General features: G+C 33.9%; 1 pseudogene; it reads left to right on the top strand.

The window, feature by feature from the left end:
• The first annotated feature begins 9,639 nt into the window (after nucleotides 1–9,639).
• The window catches only part of LOC107857583, a 69,039-nt pseudogene continuing 56,327 nt past the window's right edge, over nucleotides 9,640–22,351 (top strand).

The following is a 22,351-nucleotide window of genomic DNA, read 5'->3' as shown; positions in this document are numbered from 1 at the left end:
GCCTCAGCAGCAGATAAGACAACTGAATGTTGCTTCTTGAACCCTAGGAAATTAAGGATGTGCCAAGAAAATGTGCCATTCCTGAGGTACTTTTTCTGTCTACTAAATATCCAGCATAGTAAACATAGCCTACTAGGTGAAAACTATCTACTGATGGACAGTAAAAGACCAAGTCCCCTGTACTCTTTAGATACCTAAGAATTTTTTTGCAACTTTCAGATGGGGTTTCTTTGGGAATGTTTGAAATCTTTCACACATTCCTACACTGAAAACAATGTCAGGCCTGCTTCCAGTAAGATATAGCAAGGCTCCAATAATCCCTCTATACATTGTTTCATTCACTAAAGGACCTAACTTATCATTATCCATTTTTGAGCTTATTCAAATTGGGGTATCAATTAGCTTGGCATCTCCCATGTTATACTTCTTCAGTAGCTCCTTGATATACTTTTCTTGGCAGGTCATTGTACCTTAAGAAGTTTGTTTAATATGGAGACCTAGAAAGAAACTCAATTTACCCATCATGCTCATCTCAAATTTACTTCCCATCAGCTTAGAAAATTCTTCACACAGGGATTCTAAAGTAGCTCCAAAGATTATGTTATCAACATATATCTGAACAACTAATAGACTACTACCCCTGGTCTTTAGGAATAGAGTATTATCTATTTTCCCTCTTTTGAAGCCATTTTCTAGGAGAATCTTTGAGAGTCTCTCATACCAAACTTGTGGTGCTTTCTTTAACCCATAAAGATCTTTGTCCAATTTAAGTATATACCACAGGACTAGGTCCCTGTGAATTCTAATTGCTTTCTCCTAGTTGGTCTTCTAGTGGATCTAGCATTTGTGGATAAGATCCTGGATTATCATCCTCGTCATCACTCTAATCTGTATCATTGATCCCTCGATCATCCTCTTCGGTAATAACATCCCTTTGAACAGGAATGAGTTCTTTATCTTCTGAGCTTTCACCATCTATAGTGTTCATTTGTCTTCTTGACTCATTAAAGACATATGAATACTTTCTTCAACATACAGAGTTCTTTTGTTGAACACTCTATAGGCCTTGCTAGTTGAGGAGTAGCCTACAAACACAGCCTCATCACTCTTGGAATCATCTTTTCCCAACTCTCTCTTCCCATTGTTTAGTACAAAACACTTGCATCCAAAAGGCCTGAAATAGTCTATTCTAGATTTTCTATTGAATACCAGCTCATATGGAGTTTTATTTACAAGTGATCTAATTAAACACCTGTTATTCACATAACAAGAAGTATTCACTGCTTCAGCCCATAAATTATTTTGAAGACCACCATAAATTAGCATAGTCCTTGTAATCTCTATACGGATTCTATTTTCCATTTCAACAACTCTATTTTGTTAAGGAGTTCTGGGAGCTGAAAATTTATGACTTATTCCCTACTCAGCACAGAATTCCTTAACTTGAGAATTCTCAAATTCAGTCCCATGATTAGACCTAAATTCAATAATTTTGCAATTTAGCCTCACTTGAATTTTCTTGGCAAAAGCTACAAGAACACCGTATGTTTCATTTTTGGTTTATATAAACATTGTCCAAGTGAACCTGGAATAGTAATCTACAATAACCAATACATATTTCTTCCCTCCTCTATATTGGACATTGACGGGTCGCATAAATCCATGTGGAGTACTTCAAGGAGTTTGGAAGTAATTACTTGCTTCTTCAGTTTGAAAGAAGATTTGGTTTGTTTTCCTTTAACACATGCATCACAGACTTTGTTGTCTGGAAATTTCAGGTTTGGCAGACCACGCATCAGGTCCATTGAAATTACTTTGTTTAACAGGGAGAAACTCACATTCCATAATCTTCCGTGCCACAAATTAGCATCTTCACCTTGTGCACTTAAACACATTAATTCTCCATCAGCCACATACTCCAAATCAGCTACATACATGTTCTTGATTCTTTTGGCCTTAAGGATACTCTTTCCAGATTTCATGCTTGATACAGTGCATCCATCAAATGAAAATTTTACGTCATTTTTCTTTTCACAGATTTGGGAAACACTTAGAAGACTGTATTTTAGCCAATTCACATAATACACATCTTCTATTGCATAATGAGGTAATTTGCCAATTTTTCCAACACCTTGGATGTACCTTTTTTTTTTCTATTTCCAAAGGACACTCCTCCCCCTTGAAGTGTCTAGAGAGTGAGAAAACAATAAGCCCTCCCAGTCATGTATCTAGAACAACTACTATCCATAAACTAGTTTTGGTTGTCATCCCCTTTTCTATCACATTATCTTTCTTTTCTTTAACAGTGGCCATTAGAGAGCTACAGGAACCTGAGATTATCCTCTTCTCACCATGTTTCAGTATGAGACCATCTCCATTTTTCTTGTCTTTCTCAGATTTATTTGAGGAGACATCCTGTTCAACCAACACTTTCTTTATCATACTGCTGGTTGGTCTTTCCTTCTTGTTTTCTTAAGGATTTTGATCATTCTTTATACCAAGCTGACCATTCCTTTTTATAGCTGTAATAATCGTTGTTGCTAGAAGTGCAACTTCGATGTCTTCTTCACCTGAGTTAGATTCTAGAGACTTTAGGGTCAACAATCTCTTCCCTTTTGCTTCTTTTATTTCCACCCCTAGTTCAGTCATAGCAGTTATAATGACTAGAACACTCTAGGTATGAACTTTTTAGAGTGAACCTCGCTCTGATACCAATTGTTGAACCTTTAGGAGTTGCACTACACAGTTAGGGACTAGGTCCCTCAGGTTCAATTACAGGCAATAGAACTATAGTGCAATTATGAGATGTTGAGAAATTTAAAGGCAAAGCAGGAAGAGTAAAGACACATGATTTTTACATGGAAACCCAGAATGGGAAAAACCACGGCTTGCCCTCAGAAGAACCTCCAAATCCATTATAATCAACATCCTGATTACAGTAAGATTTTAGCCTACTCTAGGCTTCTTTCGCTTATAGCAACTCTACAATGAGTTCATCTTGATAACTCTACCAAGGACTCTTTCTACTGATTAAGTCTAATCAGCAACAATGCTTAGATAACTCTGCCTGAGCAAATCTCTCCAGATAAGAAAACACTATTATAACATGAGAAGTTCAATTACAATTTAGCACTCACTCAAGAGCTATTACAATTTAAGCACTCATATAGATAGGAACTATAACAATATTGAAATAGGTTTTTGCTGCCTTACTTCACTCTTTTCGAGTTGCCAAAAATAATTATTGAAGAGGCATCTCTTTCCTTTTAAAGCTAGGTGATTATTAGGATTTGAAAGGTCATTGGACCAGCTGTCCAAGTTAGTATAAAATAGCACAAAATAGCACCTGCAAGTTTTTACACAAGATGATAAAACTGTACAGAAGACATGTGCCAGCTGTAATATACCTTGCACATCCAGGGACTTGGTCCCTTGAAATTTAGCTACGCATCATCAAAACTACATATAGAACAACTCATAAACAACCTGCTAAGCGCATCAGCAACCATGTTAGCTTTACCTAGGTGGTAGTGAAGTCTCATATTATAGTCCTTCAGCAACTCAAACCACCTCATTTGAATGAGATTAAGCTCCTTCTGAGTGAACACATATTGCAGGTTCTTATGGTCAAAAAAGATATCAACATGAACCTATATAAATAGTGACGCTATGTTTTTAATGCAAACACCATACCCAGTAACTCTACGTCATAATTTGGATTATTTTTCTTATGCACCTTTAACTTTCTAGATGTATACGCAAACACCTTACCATGTTGCATCAACACACAACCCAATCCAACTCGGGATGCATCACAATAGACAACAAAACTATCAGTGCTCTTAGTCAGAGTTAAGACCGATGCCGAAGTCAACTTATCCTTTATCTTCTCAAAATTATCCTCGCAAGCATCAGATCATGAGAATTTTACCTTCTTTAAAGTCAATTTAGTCAAAGGGGCCGCAATAGAAGACAAACTTTCCACAAAAATTCTATAATAACCGGCTAAGCCCAAGAAGCTCCAAATATTGGTTGGATCATGGTTCTAGGCCACTTTTTAACCATGAAAAATTTATGTGGATCCACTATGTTCCCCTCACTAGACACAATATGACCTAAGAAAGTAATAACGTTCAACCAGAATTTATATTTCAAAAATTTGGCATGCAATTGCTGATCTTTCAAGGTTTGTAACACAATGTGAAGGTGATCGACATGATCCACCTCACTTTTGGAGTACACCAAAATATTATCAATGAAGACAATCATGAACAAATCTAAAAACTGACGGAAGACCCTATTCATCAAGTTCATGATTGCCACCAGGGCATTGCTCAACCCAAAAGACATGACCAAGAACTAGAAATGCCTATACCGAGTACAGAAAATTGTCCTAGGGATCTCTACCTCCCTAATATTTAACTGATGATACCCGGACCAAAGATCGATCTTAGAGAAGAACTTGGCACCCTGAAGATGATCAAATAAATCATCTATCCTTGGAAGAGGGTACTTTTTCTTTATCATCACCTTATTTAATCATCAGTAATCAATACACATCCGAAGGGAACCATCCTTCTTATGCAAGAACAAAATAGGTGCACCCCACGGGGATACATTAGGATGGATAAAACTTTTATCTAGGAGATCCTTCAATTGTAACTTAAGATCCTTCAACTCTGCCAGAACCATTCTATAGAGGGATAGGACGAGTGTCCGGAACAAGATCTATCCCAAAATCAATTTTCCTATCGGAAGGGACACAAGAAAGGTCATTAGGGAAGACCTCAGGGAATTCATCAACCATGGGAATGGAATATAACGAAGGACTTCTCGAGTTAAAATATTTAACCCAAACCAACTGATAGAGACAACCCTTGGAAATTAATTTCTGGGCTCTAAGGTGTGATATAAACCTCCCTCTAGGCACTATAGAACTTCCCTCCCACTCAATATTTAACTAATTAGGGAATTTAAAAATGTCCATACGAGTCCGACAATCTAAGGAAGCATAGCACGAGTGCAATCAATCCATCCCTAATATGACAAGGTAATTGATTATGTATAATTCAAACAGATCCACCAAAATCTCCCTACAACCCATAGATACCACACAACCCCTATATACTCTTTTAGCCATCACAGAGTTACCCACCAGGGTAGAAACACCAAAGGGTTTTAAGATACACTCGAGACAAAAACCAAATTTCACAGACATAAATAGGGTCATATAAGAAATTGTGGACCGTAATCAAGTAAACAGTATACATTATGGGAAAAGAGTTTCAACATACTAGTAATAACATTAGATAATTTCTCAAACTCCTGACTGGTAGTGAGAGAATAGAGATAGTTCCAACCAGTGTCAGAGCTTGATGAGGCACCCTTTGGTAAAGGAGATAATGAAGAAGAACTAGGAACCTTGTTTATCCTAGAAGCAACCTTACCCACGAGATAGTTACTAAGCATGTGTCCTAGATGGCAACATTTGAAGCACCTATCCCTCTCTTCATCACAGAAACCATGATGCAATCGACCATAAAATCTGCAAGGAAAATATAATAGAGCTGATTTAGCCCCACTAGCCTGAGATTGGGTACTCGATGCTCTAGAACCATCACCACTCTAAAACATTGATCACCAGATGGCTTTGGGTAAGAAGTGTTAGCCGTTGAGTAGGACCCAGAATTGCCCCACTTCTTTTTGGACCACTTCCCACCATCCCTGGCTCTCTACTGTTGATCTCCCCCTTATTCTGAATGCCAAAATTTCTTTCTCTTTCTTTCCCCAACCTCAACTTACTTATTCTTCTATTTCTCAACTTGTTTCATATTTACCACAAGTTGGGAAATATCTATGTCCTTGTTTAATAAGGCAGCCTTACTCTTCAGAATCAAGTCTCATGATAATTTGGAAGCAAACTTCCTCATCCTAGTCCTCATGCTAGTTACCAACTCAAGAACATACTAAAATATCTGATAAAATTTCATGGCATACTTATTGACTGCCATCCCTATAATTTAGATTGACGAATTCCTATGCTTTCTCCTCCCACAACTCCTAAGAAAAGAAGTGATCCCGAAAAGCACTATAGAAATCATCCCACAAGGTAGTATTAATATGTTTTCCTCTCAACTGCTCCCATTCATTGTACCACTGGTATGTTTTATCCTTCAATTGGTAGGTAGTGAATTCTACACCTTCAAGATCCAAAGCATGATTAACCCAAAAGATCTTATCCATATTATTAATGAAGCTTTAAGGATTCTCACTTAACCTTGGTACCAGTAAAATTTGGAGGACTTAACCTCATAAACTGGCCAATCCTTGTGGCCTCAGAAGATGGAGTGCCAAAAGCTACATGCTCAAACTGAGAAGTTACTAATTAAGTTAACATATGAATTTAGACTGATAAAATTCCATAGTTGACACATCAAACTAAGTAGTTTGAGAAGGATTAGAGGGGATCAGTGGAATTCTGAAAGGACAATCAAGAATTAAATCCCTAGACCCCGTCCATACTCCAAAAGTAGGGCGTGTCCCATCAGTAGTGTCCTCAAGATGGACATAGGAGATTCCATGAGCTTTAAATCATCTGGGAGTCATGATTTGAAAAGCAAATAAATAAGAATTAGAGGAATTCAAGACCTTAAACTCTATAGCTTGAAATAGATGAACAAGAAAGAAAACATTCCTAAATGGCTCGTAGCCTCTCCTTTATAAGTGTGGTATGCTACACACCTATAAAAGAGACTCTAAATGAGATGAATTTATTGGACATCTAATGATGACATCAAACCTAGGCTCTGATACCATATTTTTCATGACCCAAACAAGGGTCAGGCCATGACAGGTATCTTAAGTCCAACTAGGTTTGGAGACCATCCCTAATACCCCAAACCATTAACCACCTTACACCCCATGTCAGATGAATTTTGAAGATATAACATGATAAAAGAAGATCAATTTAAAGATATTATGATAAGTCTATAACCAAAACTAACCACCAACAACCATACAACCAACCAATATTGCCCATGTCCACAATAGTCCAACTAAGCCTCTAATCAAAATAAAAGAATAGCCAGTTGGGACATTCCCCGAACATAGCCAAAACCAAGACCAAAGAAATATTAAAGACATAAAGAAAGCCATTGCATGAAATGGGGTCTTCCAAAGTATGGCAGCTCACCACTCTAGTCTGACTCAAAAGCTATCCCCAAATTACCTACTCATTGTGTAGGAGGTGTAAAAGTATGGTCGCTTTCTACATTGCATGGAGATACAGCATCCGAAGACGGCTAGTGAGGTGGACACTTACATGCAACTAAGGGATAAAGATAAAGATAAAGTAATGCCATCAATTCAAAACCAATTCAAACCAATGCACATAACTATATGCAATTAAATATCTATATATATACACACTCCATGCCGGGATGGCGGACAAAGTTTAGCATGTACTTTAAAACCTTAATCGAGATTGTGTAGCACCCACTGAAATATGGGTCAAGTATTACCCTCGGACGAGCCTCAGTGCGTGTTGGCCACATGAACCAGAGATACCATAGGTGGCCGAATATTCCCTTGTACTCTTTACCCTCTATGATACATATGTACATCTGTGCATTTAGGGGATTCCCTTATACCGTACAAGCACTTGGTCAATAAGACTAATCCTCATGTCGAAAAACTTGAGTTTCCAGTGTCCGTCCTTTAGAATCACACCTTCACGGCTAGCTAGCACTACCCCAATATTGCCCAACTAAAATATTTAACACATAACCCAACCGCCAATTCTTAGAGTCAATTATAGAGGCATTATTAAGTGGTATCTTCATACCGATTATAGCTTACAATTAATATCATTAAGGCAGTTAGGGATTCTCGTGTACCCTACAAACTCTATTATAAAAATCACTCAGGAGATTCCTGTGTACCCCACAAGGTTTTCAAGACCATTATCATCCAATTAACCAATTAAGCCATGTATTAATGTCAAGGAGTAAATCAAAATAAGTGATGATGCATATTCTAAAACTAATTATGTAAGTGGGTTGAGATTGTTACCAATTTCTATACCAAACCAATTAATTCCGGGAGTCCTTTGAACCCCTAATTCCATGATTTATCAATTTAGGGATTCCATTGTATCCATGTCCATCCACCATTCCCAGCACCCCAAATCAATTACCAACCATCAATTTAAGCAAAAATAATTTCATAAATACCATAGAAGAAGTATTTTTAAATAATTTATATTCAAAACCTTCAATACATAGTTTAGAACCCAATCATAAAAACCATATAAACCTTATCCAAATTATAACATTAAGAAAATACAAGTATAGGGGAAGAGTAACATGCCTTAATCACCAAGAAGTACTGAGAGAAATCACCCTTGGAAGCCCCAACTGATTAGTCTTTTGAAAACCCTAACTGTTCTTGACCTTGAGGATTTGGGAGTGTTTGAGAGGTTATTTAAGTTGTTTATGAGGGATAAAAATATCCTAAAGAGGTTATAAGAAGTGGGTTTCAAGGTTGGAAAGAGGGGAAATGTCTAGACTTCCCTCAACTTAAAACCTTAAAAGTGTCTCCTTTGACTATGAGTTAACCATTGACTCATAGCCACTCCTTACGACTCATCACCACGAGTTGTATCTAAGATAGTGACTAGTACCCCCACACACTATCAACCTTACAACTCAACAATCATAATTGTATTGAGACCTTACGACTTGTAGGGTCTAGTCATAGGAAACACAAAACCCAAATGGGTTAAACACTAGACATCCTATGATTTAAACCTATAACTCGTAACAAGTTCGTACGGCTCTTGGTGAGCCACTCTTACTCTAAGTAGAACTTTGCCTCTAACTTTCTGATTTGGTTATGAACAGGGTCCCTATGACCCTGTAACCACATCTCATGACTCATCACATCGAGTTGTAACCAAGGACTAAGCCCAAAGCTCAAGAATTTTCAAGGGCGAAAACTCGAGGCATTACAAATATTTGGTGAGAAGTGGTTATAATCATTCTCTTATATTATTACATTTCAGTAGCATAAGTAAGCTAATTGTCAAGTTCTTTAGATTTCTTAATTTTTGGTTGAAAGAGGAATCATGCAAGGAGGTGATAGAGATGAATTGGTAGAGTGATATAGAAGGTAATACTTTTATTATCTTTCATCAAAATTAAAAAAGACAAAAGTTGCTTTAACAAAATAGAGTAAAGAGAAATTTAGTAATAGTTTTCAAGAGATAGCTACTTTGGTGGAGGTTATAAAAGTAAGGAAGAAGCAGTTTGAAAAAGATCCTTTAGGAACTAATAGAGCAAACTTAATAAAGGCACAGACAGACCTAAGTTTGCAACTAAGAAGGGAAGAAAATTTTAGAGGTAGAAAGAAAGATTTGAATACTTCAAGTATGGTGAAGAAATATCAAATCTTTCACATAATAGTGAGAGGCAGAAGGTCTAGACCAAAGATTAGAGGAATTCAGAATGAAGAAGGCATTTGGATAGAAGAGCAAGCTGAGATTGCAGAAGGTGTGACAGAATTTTTTAGAAATAATTTGAAAAGCAGGGGGATGAAATAGATTTCTCAATGCTGGAGGAATTAACTTTAGTAATATCAAAAATGCATAATGAAGAGTCGAAGAAAGTTCCAAGTCTAGAGAAAGTTAAAGCTGCAGTTATGGGTTTGAATACAAATAGAGCTTGGGGGCCTGATGGAATGACTGGAGCATTTTATCAAGATGCATGGGATATTGTTGGTACCTTCCTTAAATAATAATAGCTTTATTTTGTGGATATGATCTTCCAAGATTCATTGCACATACTAACTTGGTGGTTTTTTCAAAGAAGTTAGCAGTGAAAGCCATTTTAGATATGAGACCTATATCTCTTAGTAATTTTGTGAATAAAATCTTTTCTAGAATTATTCATGAAAGTATCAAGGGAATTTGGCCAGATATAATTTATGAAGAACAAATAGGTTTTATCCAAGGAAGAAGTATTGTTGAGAATATACTAGTGGTCCAGGAAATTATGTCTGAAATAAGGAAAAGAGGAAAGCCTCCTAATATGGTTATGAATTTAGATATGATGAAAGAATATGAAAGGGTGAAGTGGTTGTTTCTTACAAAATTCATGAGAAAGATAGGCTTTTGTGAAGAAATAATTAATATGATGTTCAGGTTACTTGAAAATAATTGGTATTCACTATTGTTGAATGGGCAACCTAAAGGTTTTTTAAAATCTTCCAGAGGATTGAAGCAAGGGGATCCACTATATCTTACTTTGTTTAGCCTAGTTGTAGAAGTGTTATCTAGGAGTTTGAAGACTTTGCTACTCAAAAAGGACTTCACGTTGTTTGGTATGCCAAGGAGAAGTCTTAAAATTAATCATTTATCCTTTGTATATGATATAATTATATTATGGAAGGCTGATATAGGTACTTTGCATATGGTAACAACAGTTCTACACATATATGAAAGGGTTTCTGGACAAAAGATCAATAAAGAGAAACATGCTATATAATTGCATAAGGGAGTGTCTAATGGTACAGTAGTAATGACAGAGGTAGCTATAAGGATATTCAGACAGGAGTTTCCCTTTAACTAATTAGGCTATCTAATTTTTTACATGAGGAAGAATAAAGATTATTACCAGTCTATAATAAATAGAATAAGCAACAAATTGCATTGTTGGAAAGGCAAATTACTATATTTTGATGGTAGAGCCATTCTAATTAAGCATGTTTTGCAGGGTATTATTATTCATTGACTTTAGTTATGAATCCTCCTATAAATGTTTTGAATAAAATACAGAAACTATTTACTTAATTTTTCTGGAGCAGAACTATAAGTGGAAGAGAAAAACATTGGGTGAAATGGGAGAAGTTGTGTTTACCAGAAGAGGGAGGAGGGTTGGGTTTCAAATTGTTACAAGATGTATCCACTACTCTATTTTGTAAATTATAGTGGAACTTCAATACTAAAGAGTATGTCGAGTTCTTACATATACAATAAGTATAATAAAAAAAAGCACCATAAAGAGGTAATGTGGAAAACTGGTAGGGGATGTTCTCAAGTTTGGAAGAAAATGCTACAAGCTAGAGATCTTACAAAGCACATTATTGTATGGGAGATCAGAAGTGGGAATTCTCATACTGGACAAGTATGTGGGATATGTATACTATCATGTAGAAAAGTAAGGAGTGGGATGAGAGGTGTCAATATTTAAGGAACTTGGTTTTAAATGGAGCATGGAATGAGTAGTTGATAAAGAACATTTTCCCAGAGGAATTTGCAACTCATATTTTATCTAAAATAAGACCACCTGAGAAAAAACAAGTAAAGGATAAAGTTAATGGAGTATGGAATCAAAAGACATGCTTACAGTAAAATTAGCATGGCAGTGTGTTAGACAAAGAGAGATGGTTAATGCCACTTATATAGAGTTATGGATAAAAGGGTTGCCAATTTAAAATTACCTTTTTTTATGTGGAGAATGTGGAAAGGTAAAGTACCTATGGATGATAATATAAGGAGGTGAGGAATTGAAGCACAAGGGACTATGTCTCATCTATTCTTGAGATCCCATATTACAAATATGACTTGGTCCTATTTTTCTTTTTTTGCAGGTATGAACATTCAGGATATAAGCCTAAGGGAAAAAATTCTTAAATAGTGGAATGCAGAAGTGAAACAAAGGGAGAAAGTGTATTTCCACGCTTTACCTAGTATTATTCTATAGGAATTATGGAAAAGAAGTAATAGCATGAAGCATGAGGGTAAAGATGTGATTGGACAAAGGATGATTTTTTATATTACAAGGAATATGAGGATATTGCTGAAAGTGAGGAAACCAAAGTTGGAGTTCTCTTAAGATTGGCTAGGAATTCTAAAGGATTTTGAACTATTAAAGACTAAAGTTAGAGTTACTACTGTTCTATGGGATTTTCAGTAGGATGGGTGAAGTATAACACTAATGGAGCATCAAGAGGAAATCTAGAAAATAGTTCATATGTTTTTTGTCTAAGAGATATGCATGGTGATTTACTATATACAAAAGAAGCCATAATTGAGAATATTAATAATATGGAGGCAAAAGCAATAGCAATACTATAGGAGGCAAAGCATTGAAGTCATACAAAATAAGATAAAGTGATCATTCAGACTGTTTCATTATCAATGCAAAGAATTTTAAAAATAGAATGGGACTGTCTATGTAGTATATCAGACAGTGTACAACAAATTTAGCATTTAATGTCAATAAAGCAAGTGTAGTTTCAACATATTCTCAGGGAAGGAAACTAGTTAGCTCATTATTTTTCTAATTTGGTACTTGATAAAGGGGACTTCACATTCACAGAATTTCAGCAGTTACAAGCAATGGGTAAGCGAATTCTTAACAGTGATAAGTTACAATGTCCTTATTTGGTATTGCTACAATAAAAAGGGTGAAGGTTCTAGGTAAGATAAAGTTAATATTTTCACAAGAATTATATATACAAACCAAAAAGGTATCATAAAAGGTGAAGTAACTATTTAGCCTAATTTACAGCAGCCAGTAAAAAAGGACTCGTAGCAAAATGAGAGGGTCAGATGGTCAGATCAGACTTGAAGAACTTGAGAAATATGTTACTTTTCAAATATTTATGGTTTTGAGCATCCCAGTATCTCCATACTAGCTGAATCTGTAGAGTGTGATTCAGAATTCTAGCAAAACATTGATACACAAAATTAAAAGGAGAAAAGAGGTAGAGACCAACTTACTTGGAAGAGGTAACCGTTTTTAGTTTACTAGATCCCTTAATGCATCTCAAAAATTACAACAAAGTCCTATTCACTGGAGAACACAGCTGTAATGGAAGAAGAACAAACAAAATCATCAAGGAAGAACAACTATAGAGACCAACAGAGAGCAAAGTGGAAGAAATGGATAGGCATTACTTATGCAAGCTGAAAGAAGCTCTACTCAAGATCGACCAAGCACGGTGCATATCACTCTTATTTGGAGAAGAGAAAAATGTTAATTAAAAAAGGGGAACATTGTAAAAGGAGTCGGAGCCAAATAGATGAATAGGACAAGCTCAATTTGGAAACCCTACTCTATTTATATGTATTTTTGTTTGTTAGGTTTTGGATTAGGTCGGGTAGGTCACTAGAAGAAGGCTTTTGTTTTTTTGTTGGGTAATTTCGGGTGGGTTAGTCCATCCTTGTTAAGACTTTATTTTTGATTTTTGATTAATCAAATTCCAAAATTTAATTAAAAAAATAGTAAGATGAAAAAAATACCTTAAGTCACCAGTTTATTTATTCTTAAAATAGAGAGTATTATTTGTTGACGGAAAATATTTTATCTTTCTTTTTCTCTCATGGAGTTCAAACTCAATGACCAATTTGGGGTTGTTTGAGTCATATGACATTTTCAGATTGTTGCATACTGAAAGGGCCATATCAAGAGTGTTATTCTTGGATCGAATTCTACCGCAATCAACTTGAATCCATTGTGTTCATTTTACTTTTTAACTGTAACTATAGTTTTATTAACAATTTCTATAATAAATAACTATGGTAATCAATTAGCTAGTTAGATAGAGTTAATTAGTCAAACCAACCATTGTGTAGGAGAACTGTAGAGTTAATAGAAGCTAAGCACGGTCAGGGGTGGAACCATAGAAGTAATTACGAGTTCCACATAATTCAATAATTTTTATTTAAATTTTATTTTTATACTTTTTTTGAAATATATATATATATATATAGATAGATAGAGAGAGAGAGAGAGAGGAGAGAGAATTTGTTCAAAATTTAATAAGTAACGAAAGTTTTAATAAAATTTATAAATTGAAAATTCTAATTTTACCTCTTAGCATGATTTATATTATCTAATTCAATAAGTTACAATATTATAGAATTGAATAACTCATTTTGTTTTTTTACAAGTTAAAGCTTAACGTTTAAGGGAATAATATCTAAGAGACATAAAAATTAAAAACTTATCCGATAGAAGAAATTACCTGGAGCAAAGTATACATGGACCAAACAGTTAAGTTGATGAAGTTGCATCATCAACCCCATATAAAAATAATAACATATTCAATAAAATTCTACAAGTGAAGTCTGGGGAGGATAGAGTGTGTAGGCAAACCTTACACTACCTCATGAAGATAGATATGTTATTTTCAAAAGGCCCTTAGCTCAAGTGTAGTAACTCCAAGTAAAAAGACAAAGACACAATGAAGAAAATATAGCAACTATGAGATAAACAATGTAAAGTCTGAAGAAATAATCTCCTATAAGTTTCCAAAAAATGCTCTCTTTTCTCTCTCCTAAAATGACCCCTAAACCCTAGATCGACATGAACAACATGGTTGGTTGACATTTTTCCATTGCATACTTTCCATCTTTGAATTCAAATACTAGTGAAGAACCAAAAACCCTTGGTATGCCTATGGAGAAAAATGATTGCAAATGTTATTCCAATATAGAATTCATTTCTTGTAAAGAAGTTTTCATGGAGAAAGTTGTTCCACGTCAAATGGATGGAGAAAGAAGTTGATAAAATGAATAGAATTGAAAATCTTCAATTTTTAGTTATAGGAAAATTCACTTACAAAAAGACAGATCTTGATGAGTTGAGAAAGATTGTTCGAAAACACTGTGATATTAAAGGTGATAGCCAAATTGGTTTATTCCCTAGCAAACATATTCTCATTGGACTTACTCAAGAAGTAGATTTCATTAATTTTTTTAAAAAAGATGCCTTATACGTGCAAAGACAGATATTCATATCTAATGAGCAAACTAATTTATGATGCAAGGTTCAAGATGAATGAAGAAACGATAAAGACATTAGCGTGGGTATATTTTTCAAATATTTTACTCACCTACTTTGTTAAAGAATAATTGTTTTCTTTAGCCTCAACAGTAGGTAAATCTATCCAACTTGATCTATCTACCATTAATAAGCTAGATCAAGTTGTTCAAGGTAAAAGTGGTGGTTGACCGTAAAGAAGATTTTTCTAAATAAGTGCTTATGGATATTGAAAATGAAGCAACCGGAAAAGCAAGAATTGAAGTGATATAAATTAAATATGATTATGTCGCAAAGTATTATAATAAGTGTAGAATGTAAGGACATAGAAGGAGAGATTGCGGAAGTATTAGCAAAACGAATGAGGGAACAAAGGTTTTAGTGATAGAGGAGAAAAATGAGAGAAAGCAACAGACTTAAACATAACCATAACTACAACTTCAAGTTCACAGATTTATTATGAAAAAACAAAAATCCTATCTAGAATTAAAGTGGTGGGATATTTAGGTAAGTAAAATGTTGTGAAGGATAGAAATCCTAGCAAACAAAAGGTGGTCACTCCTAAAACTCAGCCAATGGCGAAATAATGCTGGAAACAGAGAAATGTTACAAGAGCTCAAGCTGAATTTAAAAGGTATGTGCATTATGAAAAAATATTTTGACAACAAAAGAACAACTATAACTGGTTTGAGAATGGAGATAGAAATACAAGATTCTTTTGTAGTATTGTGAAAGGCAGAAGGAAGAAACTCCACTCGCACAGAATTCAGAACAAACAGAATAGCTGACTAGAAGAGGAAGAAGAGATAGTTTCAAAAATAGTAAATTTTTATCTTACTCAATTCTTACAAAAAGGAGACGTTACTACTTTTCATTTGTTGAGAAATATTCCAAACTCATTAATAAGGAAGATAATATACATCTTTGTAAGCAACTAACTCTTGATGAAATCAAAAAAATTATTTTTACTATAAATCCAGATAGAGCAAGTGGGCTTAATGGTTTATCAGGAAAATTCTATTAGTGTTGCTCAAAAATGGTAGGTAATGATATATTCAGAATGGTGTAAATTATTTTTTAGAGGTAATTCTCTTCCTAAGTCCTTTACTCACACTACTTTGGTCCTTTTACCTAAAAATGAGCAGATTCAATCTTTCATTTATTTGAGATTAGTTAGTTAAAGAAATTTCATCAACAAGATAATCTTCAGGATTGTTCATGATAAAATAAGAGCTTATTTACCCAAATTAATTTCTCACAATCAATCAGACATTGTTAAAGCTAGAAGCATCATTAGAAATGTGTCATTGACATAAAAGATATGGTCAATAATATCATAAAGAGAGGTAAACTAGCCAATGTGATCCTAAAACTTGATATGGTTAAAGCATATGATAGAATATCTTGGTTCTTTCTGATGAAAGTATTAAGGAAAATGCAATTGTCAAAAAATTTTGTTGATCTGATTTAGAGATTTGTCATGCTCCTAATACTAGATAGCGCGAATAAGAACCCTATAAGCATGTTCTATACAACTAACATAAATTCTAAGTAGAAGATTTATTATTTCTAAAGAATTATGAGGGCCTATGTAAATACACAATTCTATCCCATTGAACCTAACTGATATAGACAAGTGAAACTATAACCACATGAGATAACTTAATATTATCTATGAATCCATTAATAGAATTTGTATCCGTACAATGGAATATGATTGGGATAGGCCCCTAACATCCAAACTATAACGCCAAACATTACTAAGAAGTATTAGATATGTATGTTCTCTATATGAAAGAGGAGCTCACTAACGGCTTTGTAGAACATGGGACGAGTGTTTAGTATAGAAGTTTGCTAATTGTCTTACCTGATCCTATATTTATAGAAATATAGTGCCTCGAACAAATGTATATCAATATATATAACATGTGTGCTGGTATGTAAAGCAAACAAAATAACACGTAACAAATATGGATGTGCATATGGATCAGATATCAAGATGAAAGACTTATGAGCATGTGAATAACTGATATACGACATGAAACGGTGGAGAATACACTAGTCAAACTAGCATGTCATAATTCAAATATTAATAATGAGCAATTATGAACCAATATTATTAGAAACTATAGTATGACTTACGTAGGAAACCCGATTAGCTTATACATGTGTCCTTAAGTTATTCTTCATTATAAGACACTTAAAAATTGGCCTTAATGATGTCCTATACCTATATCAAATACAAATGATCATAATATGACTTATTGCAGGTATTTTCCATCAAATGTATGTCAATGATGCCTCACATCTATATTTGTTTTTATTACTGAATTTCCATCAATTGTAGGGTATGCCTCTCCTTAGGGGATCATTATGAGGGTCTGCCTGCAGGACATATATCCTATATATTCGCTCAGAGTCAGGGAATCAATACATGATAATTTAGCTTAATCCAAATAGAAATGATTCCATAAGGGTGGGAATGCCATAATGCGTGAGCTCACTATAATGTTCTGGTGTCAATTCTTCTCACAAAATTACATCACGCATGTGTGACAAGTCAAACCTATGCATACCCTTCCGTCGTTAACTTCATCAATGTAATGACCTTTTAGGTCATTTCCTCAATTTGCATGTATATCCAGCATTTCGAGCCTTCTTATACTGGCTACAGGTTATTTATGACTTATCGAAACTGTCATTCGGTAATCAGAAAGTTTATTTGGATTTTAGGCTCATTTCTATATTTTGGAGCTTTTATTGTTTAAGATTTGGTGTCAAAATAAAACTCCTAGTAGATGATCTTGAATGAGAAATTCTACAGTGCCATCAGCTCCAAAATATTGATTTTAGTCTAGGGGGACCCTTGGTTCAGGTCTAGAAGCTTCTGAACTCATTTTGGGCTATTGGGCGGATTATGTGAAAAATAGAACTATAGATGTGGGCTCCATACTTAGTTGGAATGACCTCGGATGAAAGTTTCATTATTTCATTGAGTCCTAAATGTCAAATTTGATATGATATTTTTTTAGTTTGCGTACACAGGGTTTTGAATGAATTCCGAGCACATATTTGAAATTCTAGAGTTATGAAAATTTAGTGCATCAGGTTACTGATGCAATCGCTTAAGAGAACAAATTTTCACTTAAGCGAACTCCACGTACGCAACATGTTGTCGCTTAAGAGACATTGACTATTTAGTCAATGTCCACTTAAGCGAGTATCTCTTAAGCGGCATGGGGATCACTTAAGCGATACCTGAATCCAAAGCTAGATCATGTGACTGATAAAAGTGTTATCTAAGTGATTGTCTCTTAAGAAACTGGGTGATGTCTTAAGCGACACTTGACACTATTTAACCTTCTTTCTCCACCCGATTTTCTTTCACCTTTTCCCTTAATTTTACACCAAACAAAGAGGTAAAAGAGAGAAAAAGAAAAAAATTATCTACATAAGTTAAGGTAAGATAACCCAACTCTTCTTGGTCATTTTTCATTAATTTTCTCTTCAATTTCCATCTTGATTCTTGGTAAAATTCTTAGAAATTAGAGCTTGAATTTTTAAACTTTGAGGGTTGATTTGAGACCTGAATTGTGCTCCATTTGTGCTTAACTTTTGAGCTTAACTTTCTTGTCCTTTGAGGAAACTCGTGACGGGTTCAATTTTGAATTCCATTTGTGGGGCCCTTGAGCCTGTTCTTTCCTAAAATTTAACCTGAACTTTAACATAGCAATATGGATCTCATTTTACTCCTAGTGATGTATAGATTACTATTTTTAGAGTATGACCACATTCCGAGATCATAGAGTGAAGTTCGATGATTTATGAATTATTCAATGGTTACAATTCGGCTTTAAGGTAGGCTTATGTCTACTCTTATTCTTGAGATGGTATTTATATTTATTTTATGTTAGATATGGGTGTTACGATATGATTGTAGGCAGAACACTATGGATTAACCTAAATTGTGAGTTTGGGGCTATAAGGGTATTTGACCCTTAAATTGAAATACTTATTATGCTATTATAATCGTATTATCTTCTTTATAGATAGAGCTAATTCTTAGTATAGTTATGATATTATGCTGTAATGGGGATGGGATTTAGGTATTAAAAGTGTTATTGGTATGATTGGCCTTATTTGGATGGCTTAAGCTATTTTGAAACTATAACCAAGGCGAATTCGACTTATACTTTTATAATCCTATAATCTTCTTTATAGATAGAGCTAATTCATAGTATATTTGTGATATTATTCTAGATAGGGGATGAGATTTAGGTATTAGAAACATGATTGGTATGATTGGCCTTATTTGGATAGCTTAAGCTATTTTGAAACCATAACCTAGGTGAATTCGACTTAGTTTCTCATGTTCTAGATAAAATTGCTATCTTAGGTCCAATCATGGCTTATTTATCATCTAGAAGTGTAAGTAGCTTCCTTAGCCTAGCTCAGGGTAGAAGCTTGTCTAAAATAGATTTTGGAGATTAGAAGTATGTCTTTCCAGCTCACCTTAGGCCTAGACTTGTGTTAGCTTTGTAGACTTATATACAGATGTTAGCGTGTTAGGCATAGTTGAGACTAATGAACCTTTAGTATAATGTTTTCTATGTGATCGGTGGATTATATGATTTTCCCCAAACTATAATGTTGTGGTTATGTTGTATTACTATTATTTAGAAATGCGAAGAAGCAGACACCTCTTCGTCGACGTGCCTGCTTTTTTGTGATTTACTGTATTACCCCTAAATAATTATTATATATTATTATGTATTTGAAAATTAATAATATTTAATAAAAAAAAAAGGTAAAATAGACAATTATGACATATCTGTTTTAGTTGTTTCAATCATAATTTTACTACATCACCCCTAATTAATTATTATAAGTCATCTAGGTATTAAAAAATTAATAATATTTAATAAAAATAAAATAAAAATAAAATGATAAATTAACTCTTGATGTTTTAAATTACTTGACATCTTATATGAGACCCACTTAAATTTTTTTCACAAATATTTTTTATAGCAATTTTGTTATATCACTTCTAATGAGTTATAATGACTTATTTAATATATTTCTGATTCAGCACATCGTGATATTTGGTTGGATCTTAATTATTAAAAAATTAATCATGTTTAATAGAAAAGGTAAATTAGACATTTATGACATGTCTGCTTTAGCTGCTTCAATCGTAATTTTATTATATCACACCTAATTAATTATTATAACTCATTGAAGTATTAGAAATTTGATAATATTAAATAAAAAAATAGACACAAATTAACTCTTGTTGTTTTAAATTAACTTGACATCTTATCTGAGACTCACTTAAATTTTTTCATAAGTATTTTTTGTAGCAATATTGCTATATCACTTCTAATTAGTTATTATGTGTCATTTAAGACACGTCTACTTCACTACTTCAATCGTGGTATATGATTGACTTTTGAAATTATCTCAGTGTCACTTAAATTAAAATAGAATAAAAAGTATTATAAATTACAATAATTAAAAACTTAAGTTATTTTAAAAATATAATTGACTATTAATGCCATAAAATTTTTGACAAGTAGAGTATTATAGATTACAATAGCTAACAATTTAAAATTGTAAATTACAATGCCAAAAATGTATTACAAATTGTAATAATTAACAACTTAAATTATCTAAAAACATATCAAAAATATAATTGATTATTTAAATTTTATTTAGATCACATTAATTGAGATAAAAAGATAATATATATTGGGTCCTTGCTAGCACGACCCAGTGAACATCTAGTGTGTGTGTGTGTATACATATATAAGTATGTATATATGTATGTATGCATGTGTGTCAGTATATCATTGGACCTAAGGTCGTGATTATGATGTATATATATATATAGATGGTATTGGACAGAGTAGACTAATGATGATATTGATGGTACAAGTTTCGATTCAAGTTCGGCGAATGATGATATGAGTTTAAATTCAAGTTTGGTGATTGATGATGCTATAGTGGTTATGGTATTATGGATTCTCCTTGTATTCATTCATGTATGTGCATTACTTATCACCAATAGGCACCTATATCTATTAACCTTATAGGGGTTACATAGATATAAGTGAAGAGTATGGCTTATGATGTGTTGTGTATTGATTGAACCTTCCGATCCTATGATGGCAGAGGTTTTATAAGAGGCACGATTAGATATTGGTTACCGAAGTATCCAATTATATTATTGTGGTTATCATGGTTGGTTCATGACAGGTTGGTTATTGAACTAGTATTGAGATTTGAGGTATGATTTTGGTTCTTCTACCATATAGTTGTGCTATTATGCATGATTATCCCATAGTTAGGCATTATGGATTTAGACCCTGACATCCTAATTTATTCATTTATGATTTCTTTATTATGGATAATTATCTCATGTATAAACATGTTAATTAGAGACCCTAATTATATTAACACTAGTTGCTAGTGTTAATAGGTGGCCTTGAGATACTAGCGTGATTACTTAGGTTGTACCTAGCCTTGTATATATATCCAATCTATCTATATATATATATATATAGTAGTGATGGTATCACCATATATCCCTTCCTTTCTACATTTTTTATGTTGTATATCCATACTTTGGCCTTGTATACTTTTATATATCCTTTTTCACTCTTTATTAGTATATTGGCCAGTAATATATGGTATAGTGATAGGGTCTCGAATTATAATGGAAAGAGAATAGCTTATCCTTATGGTTTTATTTGATATATTATGTTTTTTCTATAGGTATGAATAGAGCAGTTATCCTTATTGTCTCCTTAGCTTTATTATATAGTTTGCTGGATATTTGGGTGTAGTTTATATTCATGCTCGCATGCTATTTATATTTGCATTATCTTTGGGGCTTACTCAGTAATTGTCTACTGAGTACCATGTGTTTGGTACTCATACTACATTTCTGTAGCCTACAAATCATAGTATGGTTTCTCATCGTTATTGTGTGCATCATGTGGAGCAGCTATGGTTCAGAGACATAGAGTGAGCTCCTAGCATTTGGAGTATTGCTATTCTCCCTGTTATGTACTAGACTAGTCTCTAGGTTGTATTCAGGATAGATTATATCAGTATATTTATTTTGTACTTTATTTTGTAAGTATTATTACATTAGAAGCTCTTAAACTGATTTCACCGGGTTTTTGGACTATTTTATGTATTTTAGCATTTTATTTTATTTATTTTGCATTCTTCCTCCATTTCTCTTACTAGTGTATTACTAGTAGTTCCAAACTATGGGTTGGTTGTCCTACTAGTGGGTTATAGTAGGCTCCATCATGGACTGACAAATTGGGTCATGACAAATTGATATTAGAGCCAGGTTAATCGGTGTGTTAGTATAAGAGCAATCTATCTAGTAGAGTCCTATGGATCGGTGTGGGGGCGTCTATAACCTATCTTCAGGAAGGTACATGACAGTTTTAGAAAATTCGATTCTCAACTCCTTGTCATGTGTTTGCATCTTTGTGAGCCTCAAGTACGTT

Source organism: Capsicum annuum, chromosome 1, assembly GCF_002878395.1.
Source record: "Capsicum annuum cultivar UCD-10X-F1 chromosome 1, UCD10Xv1.1, whole genome shotgun sequence".
NCBI lineage: Eukaryota > Viridiplantae > Streptophyta > Magnoliopsida > Solanales > Solanaceae > Capsicum > Capsicum annuum.
This window is presented reverse-complemented; position numbering and strand designations above follow the sequence as displayed.